The 9,053-nt window shown below is 32.6% G+C and overlaps 1 non-coding gene across 1 annotated transcript; it reads right to left on the reverse strand.

The window, feature by feature from the left end:
- Window positions 1-2,190: 2,190 nt before the first annotated feature.
- Trnal-uag lies at window positions 2,191-2,269 on the reverse strand. The gene has a single exon. It is a non-coding gene; the product is annotated as a tRNA-Leu (tRNA).
- Window positions 2,270-9,053: the final 6,784 nt, after the last annotated feature.

The raw sequence follows: 9,053 nt of genomic DNA on the forward strand, positions 1-9,053 counted from the left end.
GTTCATTGCAATAGAAGGAATGAGAGAAAGATATATATATATACAATATATAGAGAGGAAAGTATAGAAACAATAAAAAGTATGAAAATAAAAGGATCGAACAGCTTTGGTAAGCGACAAATTGCTTTATGGCATCGGTCTTAGGCGTCGAGTGGCATGCCGTAAATTTTCATGTCGTAAACTCACGTTATTTAGGACTCCAATTAATTTCAGCTCCGGTAAAACGAGTCCTGTTCCATACTACGTACACTTGACTTTTCCAAAGCTTCGGCCTTAGGTACGTTAACCTATCCTATCAAATAGACCATATTCTTCTTTGAATCTTCAAGTTAATCTTTGAGAAATGTGATTCACGCATAGAGTTATTGTCATGGATATTCAGAACAGGATCATTCGATGTTACGATATCTAGTATCTAAGTACCTCAAGCACAATTGTAAAATGTTTGTTTTTTCACTTTTTTTTTTTTTTTAATCACAGAGTGAGAGACAGAGAAAGGATATTATTTTGAAATGATTTATACATTTAGATTTCGAAGAAAATATATTATTATTATTCACGACAAAATCTATAATATATCTATTTACGAATTTTAAACGAAAGGTTTAGAACGATATGTTTTTTACCTGTATGGGTTGTTTGGGGAGCGGTTGTGTCTGTGCCCGAGAATGTATTCTTTTCAACGTTGTTTAAATAGTAATTTGATATTCTATAGAATATCAAAGTATTATGTACGATACCTAGGAAAAACTCAGTAAAAAGTCTTATTTCCGACTTCGTCTGAAGACTCTTTGCATTCATAGTAATGTCGAGAAATTACTAGCAATGACTGATTTTCGGCTTTGACGTTAACATATCGATTAACATATTTTCCACAGTGAATTAAATTTTTTTTTTAAATATCTCTCTCTACACACACACACACACACACTCTTATGAATACCAGTTAGCGAATACAAAATTACATTTATTCGTTAAGAGTGATCGGATTCGTAAGTGGTTCCCCAAAAGTCGAGCCGAGACAGCTGATATGTACGAGAGATGCAGGAGGGTGGGGGATAGGGTTGGTGTAGGGAAGTGAGTTTAAGAGAGAATGAAAAAGAGAAAGAAAGAAAGAAAGAGAGAGAGAGAGAGAGGATAGAGAGGGTCAGGAGAAGCATGAGCCAGGGGTTGTCATTAACTGGGAGCTCTCGAGAGAGATAACCACTACCTGCCACCACGCCAGCTCTCATTCCCTTTTTCCACCTCCTCCCTACTCCTCCTCCTCCTCCTCCTCCTCCTTTCCCTTTCCCTTTACCTTTCCCTTTCTCACTCTCTCTCTCCCTCTTTTTCCCAACTTCTTTTTTCCGTTCGCAAGGCACACACACGGCACGGCCTTTCGACTTGTTACAAAAAGCACGTGAGCTCCTCGCTGCTGCTGGCTATTTATTCCCGAATGGTGCATATCACTTTTCGTAATGAGCATCGCGAAATTAAAAGTATACCCTACGGCGCCGAATCCGGCACGCATGCGAACCCTATCTCTTTCCCTCTTTCCCTCCTCTCTTTTCCCCTCTTCACTCTCACCCTAACCGCCCATTCCTCCTCATACTCTTCTCTTCTTATTTTCAGATCAACCCCACTGCAAAATATTACCACCAGTGAACCCACCCACGCGATTATATCTTTTCTTTTCTTTTCTTTTTTTCTTTTTTTTTCATTTAGATTTACAATAAAACGAATTTAAATCTCATCTGTGAATAGAATTATTTGGATTAATAATTATTCACGTTTATGTTGTTCTTGTTTGTTTGTTATTAATCGATCGGTAAAATAGTTTATTATTTTTTGAATATATCGAATTGTTTCGTTTTTGATATATTTGTGAATTTGATTTCGGTATTATATTTTATTATCTAATGAATTAAATTTGTTAACTTTATACTTTTGATTAACGAGTAATAAATAAATTGATATTTTAATATATATATATAATTGAAAATATATACTTTATAAATGCGATTGTGTGTCACCGTTGCAAAAATAAATTTTAATCAGTTCCCGCATGATTGTTAAGTATCGATAGGATGCGTCTTGTCAATATAATTTTCTTCATAGACATTAAAAAATTAATTTAGCAGACAGAACAATTGTTTATAAAATATTCATTATAGATTAGAACAAAAGGAAAGCTAATTTGAGGTAAAATTTTGACAGCGGTGGGACTCGAACCCACGCCCTTTCGGACTGGTGCCTAAAACCAGCGCCTTAACCGCTCGGCCACGCTGCCTCGATTTATTCGAAAATTAGAATTCTTTGCCATCACGTACATATTAAATCCATATATACATCGATACAAATATTAGATTAATGCATAAAAGAATGTGTTAATTAAACCGACAATGATACGATAAAACCAATGGTCACGGATAAAACGATTTCTAAAGTCGATCAAAGTTCATTACATCTCAGAGTAATAAATAATATTTTTGTCGTGATTAATCTAACAGAAGGTTAAAGTTCAATCACATTAATATAAATATTTTCTCGAGAATAAGATCTAATTAACGTTATTTTTCCTAATCAACGTTATTATCGTAATTATTTTCATGTTTCCTGTTTACTTTAATTATTATCGATATTTTTTTGTATCAATTTAATTTGAAAATCCATAATGGCGACTGTGAAAGTGGAAATGAAAATTTTTGAGGTTAACGGTATTAAAACACGCGATAATTATTTTCCTTTCACGTACAGGTGTTCTTTTCTTTTCTTTTTTTTTTTCTTTTTCGTGTGTAATTTAAGAAGTATCATTCAACTGGGATAGAAACAAGTTCGCGTTTGTATTTAAAAATAATTTCCTACTATTCAAAATATTTTTAAACTTTAGTCTACACTTTGGAATGTGATAATCTATTTCGTACGAGATCGTATATTTTGCAAATACGTACATACAGTGAATAGACATGTTCGTAATAAGCCAGTCGCTAGTTTAATTAACATAATTAATCAATAATGTAATACAGATACATGTAATACACACACACACAAACACATAAATAAACATGAAGTATGTGACTATGGAAATAAAACCGGATCATAGGTTTTATACTACTACTATCAAGAGTTGAGTTAAGCTCAAGCAGACATTTAATTAAATAACGAATGAAAATTATCTATCAATTTTTTTTCAAACACATATTTAAACAAAATTTACTATCGTATAATTAAGAAAAATAAATTGTATAGATTATGTTATTGCAATTATACGAAAGAGAGAGAAAGAGAGAACGAATATAGAACGCGTGCGTAGAAAAATGTATCAACGAATATACACACTCGTGAATAAAAATGATTTTCTTTGTGTTTTAATTAAAAATTTATTCGAATAAAACGCACAAATAATCACAATGTCAAGATCGGATTCTATTCTTTTTTCCTAATACTAAACGAACTTTATTATATTGATCTCGTAAAAGATCCGTTCCAACCGTTTGATTCATTATCTCGTTTCTCGTATCAATAGAATGTAAAAAACAAAAACAAATAAAAGAAGTAGATACAATCAATCCTAATACAACATCTGAAAGACTATAAAAACGATAACTAACATAAGTAATACCTAGTCGAGAATATGAGGAAACAACCAATGAGATTGAAGATTCGTGGCAATTCACACGTACTTGTTACGCTATGTTACTAGGATCGTTAAACACATTACTTTATGAAGTCGTTATCAGAAAGAAAAAAAAAGTCTACTCTTATCCAATCATAAATCTAAAATCTTAATGAGAACTTGCAAAGTGTTTGAATAATTCGATTATTATTTTTTTCTTTTCTATTCACTTTTATTTATATCTCTATGCAAAAAGATGACGTTAAAAATATTCCTTTTTGTATTTGCGTTCATTTTAATATTGCTTGCATTATTGATTTAGTAATTTTTTTTCATTGTGATCAAATCATTTATCAAATAAATTAAATGAATATATTTCTATTCGAAATAAGTCGTACTTTGTGACTAGGATCGATTACTTATCCGAATAAGTAAGCGTGATTTAGATTTTTTGTAATTAAAACTCTCGTACGAAAAACTTTGAAGGGTATAAATCTTCGTACGTATTACTACAAACGTCAGTCATGATTCTCCTCTCACGATTAATACAAAAAGAAAGCTGGAATATCATTAAATAGTTTTTTTTTTAATTTCATAAAAGGAATAAATCAGGTAGCAAAATTATTTCTTGCAATTTATCCAACAATTATACGCTCAAACGTGTATTAGTGTCCTCATACGCGTATATATATCTCTCTCTATGTAGAAAATAATACTTTTTTCTTATTATATATCCTTTTTTTTCTTTTTCTTTTTTATTAAATCAACTTCGCACGTAAGAGAAAACGATCATACAACGCGATTCCTCGAACCCGATCTGTGATATCATCAAATGAATTAGAAAACTATCGAAAGAAAGATAAAATATAAAGTAACAAAAAAATAGGATTCAAAATAGATGACCGTTGGATAACTATCTAAAGTAACATTTATCGACCAGTTTTATCCATGAAACGCACGGGACGTCTTCATCAAGGGAGTTAACCAATGGTGAGGCGAGTTTATGGGAAGAAAAAAGTAGACGACTCGTTTAGGTGGAGACAGGAAGAGAGATCGATCTATGGAACGTTTAAAGAAAGACATAGAGAAAGAGAATGAGAGGGATAGGGGGGGTGGTGGTGGTGGTGGTGACGACGTTAAAAGGACGAGAAGAGAAAGAGAAAGAAAATGAAAAAAAAAAAAGTAAGGAAAAGAAAAATACAAACAGAAAGAAGAAGAGAATGTTAGGAAAGAAGGAAGAAGGCAACTAAAGAAGAACAGAGGACGTGGCTGGAAAACACTTAATGCCACCTGTATAAAGTCAAGAAGATCTTCTCCCCTCCCCCTTACCATGCTCCCTTCTGGTTCCCCCTACCGTCCCAACCCTCCTTTCTCTTTCTCTTTCTCGCCCAGCAGGGGGGAACAATTACCAGGACAAAACGTGGCCGACCTCAAAGTGGAAATCGATGATCTCGAAGAAGTGCCGCAGGTTGCTGTGCTGGTGTCTCTCTCTTTCTATCTTTTTTTCTTTTTCTCTCTCACTCATATCAGTTCTCGAGAGGGCCCAACCAACCAACCAGCCAACCAGTCAGCCAGCACGTCGTAGAAATTCTAACGAGAAACGTTACTGTGACTTAAAGACGATTACAGGTCCAGTTTGACTTCTTTCTTTTCACTTTTCCGTCTTTCTTAGGATTTTCCTATTATTTCTTTTTTTCTTTTTTTTTTTTTATACTATGTCTTTTATGTTTTTTTCTTCCCCCTCCCCCTCACTTCCTCCCTTCTTTTCCCGTATTCGTCACCCTTTGCCATAGAGCAACTAACTAACGGCATCGGAAACGTGCAATTATTTTATCGACGCTTCTCGAGACAATCTCGAATTAACGATTCCTTCATTACGGCTGACCATGCTAGAATTTTTCTACTTACGAATTATTCAGTATACTTTCGTAGCCCCTACTACGTGGAAACGTTTTATTTATTGATTACACATAGTCAAATATATATTTTATTAAACGAGGATATTTGTTTGTTCATATATTATTTAAGTAATAGAGAAAAATTGTAGAAAACGATGAATTATTATCGTACGTGTAGTTAATTATTATCATAATTAAATTGTAAGTTAAAAACTTGGCAAAAAAAAAAAAACAATTAATTCTACGATTTCATTTTTGTAATATGAATAATTTTAATCAATTTATTCCAACGCGAAACAATTCAATTTGATTTCTAATACATTTCGTTATGTTTCTTTTTTTTGTTTTTTGTTTTCATTTATTATAAGTATCATGATAAATTCATCAAGCACAAGGATAACACGATTGATTTTTTGTTGTTGTTTTTTGTTCTGACTAATACACTATGATACAATTCTTGTGTGTGGATGGATGAGGTATTAATTAATAAAAACTAAAAGAAATATATCTATAAAATTGCATAACAAAGGCGTAGAAGTTGTCTTAAATATGGAAGAATCTTGATAAACGAGAAATGAGTTATCAGAATGGTTGGACGATAGGTTCTTGTTGCATCAATGGAAGTCCAGAGAATCCTCGAACCGTACTCGATCCCTTAACGGCGACCTATAAGGGATCGGCTTCGTTGAGATGAACGTTTACTTGATTCCACGAACTTTCCCATGTTTAGATCGAACACCTGTGCGGACTTTTATGGACGACTCTTTTCAGTCGAAGCGAAAGATAGAAATAAAGAGAGAGAGAGAGAGAGAGAGAGAGAGAGAAAGACAGAGAGAGTGGATATATGAGAAAAAGAAGAAATCGTTTGGCGAGTGTCGCTGGCAATCGTGCATTAAGTGGTCCCCCTTTTCTAATCGGTCTCGCCATTCTGCCATAGTCGTAACCACATTAAATCTTTTGTTAACAATTTATGGGAAATATATGCTGTATATTCATATACCTATATGATATTTAAAATATACATTTATATATATTGTATATATATATATATATATATTTGTGTGTACATAAACATTTGTATACGTATATTTATTTTGTATTAAATTTATTTAATTAGGATGCAAAACAGGATTCGGATGCAGCGTTTTCGTAACCCTTTTATATTTTATGAAAATATTATTAAACTAGCTATATCGAAGACCTATTTTTATTTATTTAATTCTATAAACATATATGTATATATTAATTGTTTTTAAATACATTATTATTTATTATTCGTATTATATTATACTATTATTATAATTATAATAATAATTCAATAGTCATATTTAATATGTAAATTTGATATTTCTCATACGTTAATAACAGATCATAATAATTATAAGATTCGTATCTAATCAAACATTGATTAATGATTTGTACTGACACCAACATTTTTCTATTTACAAACCTATCAATCAAAACCAATTTTAAAATTATCGAAACAACTAATTACTTTCAAGATTATGCTAGAAAATATTATTTCCTTCAATCGGAGTATTATTATTATTATCAATCGAAGTATTCGTTATTCGTTAATAATTATGATCAATGTATCGAACTGAGAAAAATGTTTTTTTTTTTTTTTTTTTTTTCTCTCTCTCTCTCTCTCTCTCTCTCTCTCTCTCTCTCTCTCTCTCTCTCTCTCTTTCTCTTTTACTCTCTGGATTGGTTGGAGCGGTAGGTTCAAAGAGGAACATTCGCGATCATCGAATNTATTATTATTATTATCAATCGAAGTATTCGTTATTCGTTAATAATTATGATCAATGTATCGAACTGAGAAAAATGTTTTTTTTTTTTTTTTTTTTATTGAAAAGATATAGACGATTAAACGTTTGACGTAACTAATTTGCGTTACAAGATCTAAATCATACTAAGTATTTTATATTTCATTAATACAAAAAGAAAAAAAAAAGCATCCAACTATATGATTTCAAATGCAAATTTTACCCACGTAATTATCAAGAAACAATATCAAATGTAAGAGAAAAACACGTACGGATCGAACGATTACATTAAATGTTTCATTACGCTAGAAAAATATTATGCTAATTAAATAAAACTTCGACGTAGTCGAGTAAGTGTGCTTTTTCTCTGTCCATTTGAAAAAAAAAAAAAAACCAATAAAATTTCAATAACAATCGAGAGACTTTGTTAAAAATGAAACTTACAATTAGTTTAATCAAGAAGAAAAAAGTATTCAGAATTACTTTTCGCATAATCGACAATACGTTATAAAGTATCTCACTGAAAGCATCTTAGCGCTTCGTCAATTTCGAAGAACGACGATGCGTTTCAGAAGCACGACCGGTTTTATTCTCCATCTTTCTTTCTCTTTCTCTTTCTTTCTCTCTATCTTTCATTAATGTTCTTTCAGTTTCATTCCGAAGTATATATATACACCAACTCTGATTCTCTCGCGTGGCTCGTGTCGTTTCTCTCGTAGTGGTTACTTCGACGAGTTCTCTCTCAGAATTCGCTAATTACCCTTGTGACTCGGCAATTAACGAAAGCACGTTCAAATTTCTCCAAAGCAAACGGAGACAAGCAAACAAGATATCCCTCCCCCCCCCTCCTCTTCCGTGAACGTGATTGGTCCGAAAACGAAGATACACGGGATAGCAATTCGTCGAGAAGACGCATTCCCCTGTCTAATCCATTTAACATAAAACCCCAAACTCTCCACCTCAGTCCTTTCCCCCTCTTCCCTTCTCCTCCCATCCTCTCCCATATCCTTTACTTTATATATTTCTATCTCTGTTTATCTCATATCTTCCTTGATCTACCACTCCTGTTCACGTTGTTCTTGTTCCTGTTCCTTCTGTTGCTATCTCTCTCTCTCTCTCTCTCTCTCTCTCTTTCTTATTATTTGTATTCTTTTCATTCCTTTTAGATTTTTTTCATCCTCTTCATCGTCATTCCCCTCGTCATCGTTCCTTTCTTCTTCTGCTATGGAATCTGTTCGCGACGAGTCAATTCTCTGTAAGCAACGTTCCGACCAGGATGGACGACGATCAGAGAGCACTGTTCATTCGCCCTATAGGTGGCCTGCAAATTCTACGACCCATACCAAAATAAAAAAAGAAAACAAAAAAAAAAAGAAATAAAAGAATAGGAAGAACAGAGTTACTTTATCTTCGGAGAAACTCTCGTTTAACTTCTTACAGTGAGAAATATTTTCTAGATATTTCTCTTTTTCTTTCTTTCCATATCATTTTTAATTGATCCAACACCCGATAAAGTTTCGATCGATCGATCGATCGATCGATCAAAACTCTTGTGAATTTATTTTTTTGCCTTATACGCGTTCGAATTATGTTATAATATTTTTGGTTTGTACATACGTGTGTACACACGTAAATAACGTAAATAACGATTTGTAAACTAAACTCGTGAGTATGTATGAAGGTTTAGTTGTTTTTTTTTTCTTCTTCCTTTTTTTTTTTTAAACAACGCTAATAACTACGCAAAACTTGAGAAGTGCACTTCCGACAATGTGCCAATCGTCGATAAGATTA

The sequence above is a fragment of the Polistes canadensis genome, unplaced genomic scaffold (genome assembly GCF_001313835.1).
Source record: "Polistes canadensis isolate GaletaPanama2010 unplaced genomic scaffold, ASM131383v1 scaffold_43, whole genome shotgun sequence".
Lineage (NCBI taxonomy): Eukaryota > Metazoa > Arthropoda > Insecta > Hymenoptera > Vespidae > Polistes > Polistes canadensis.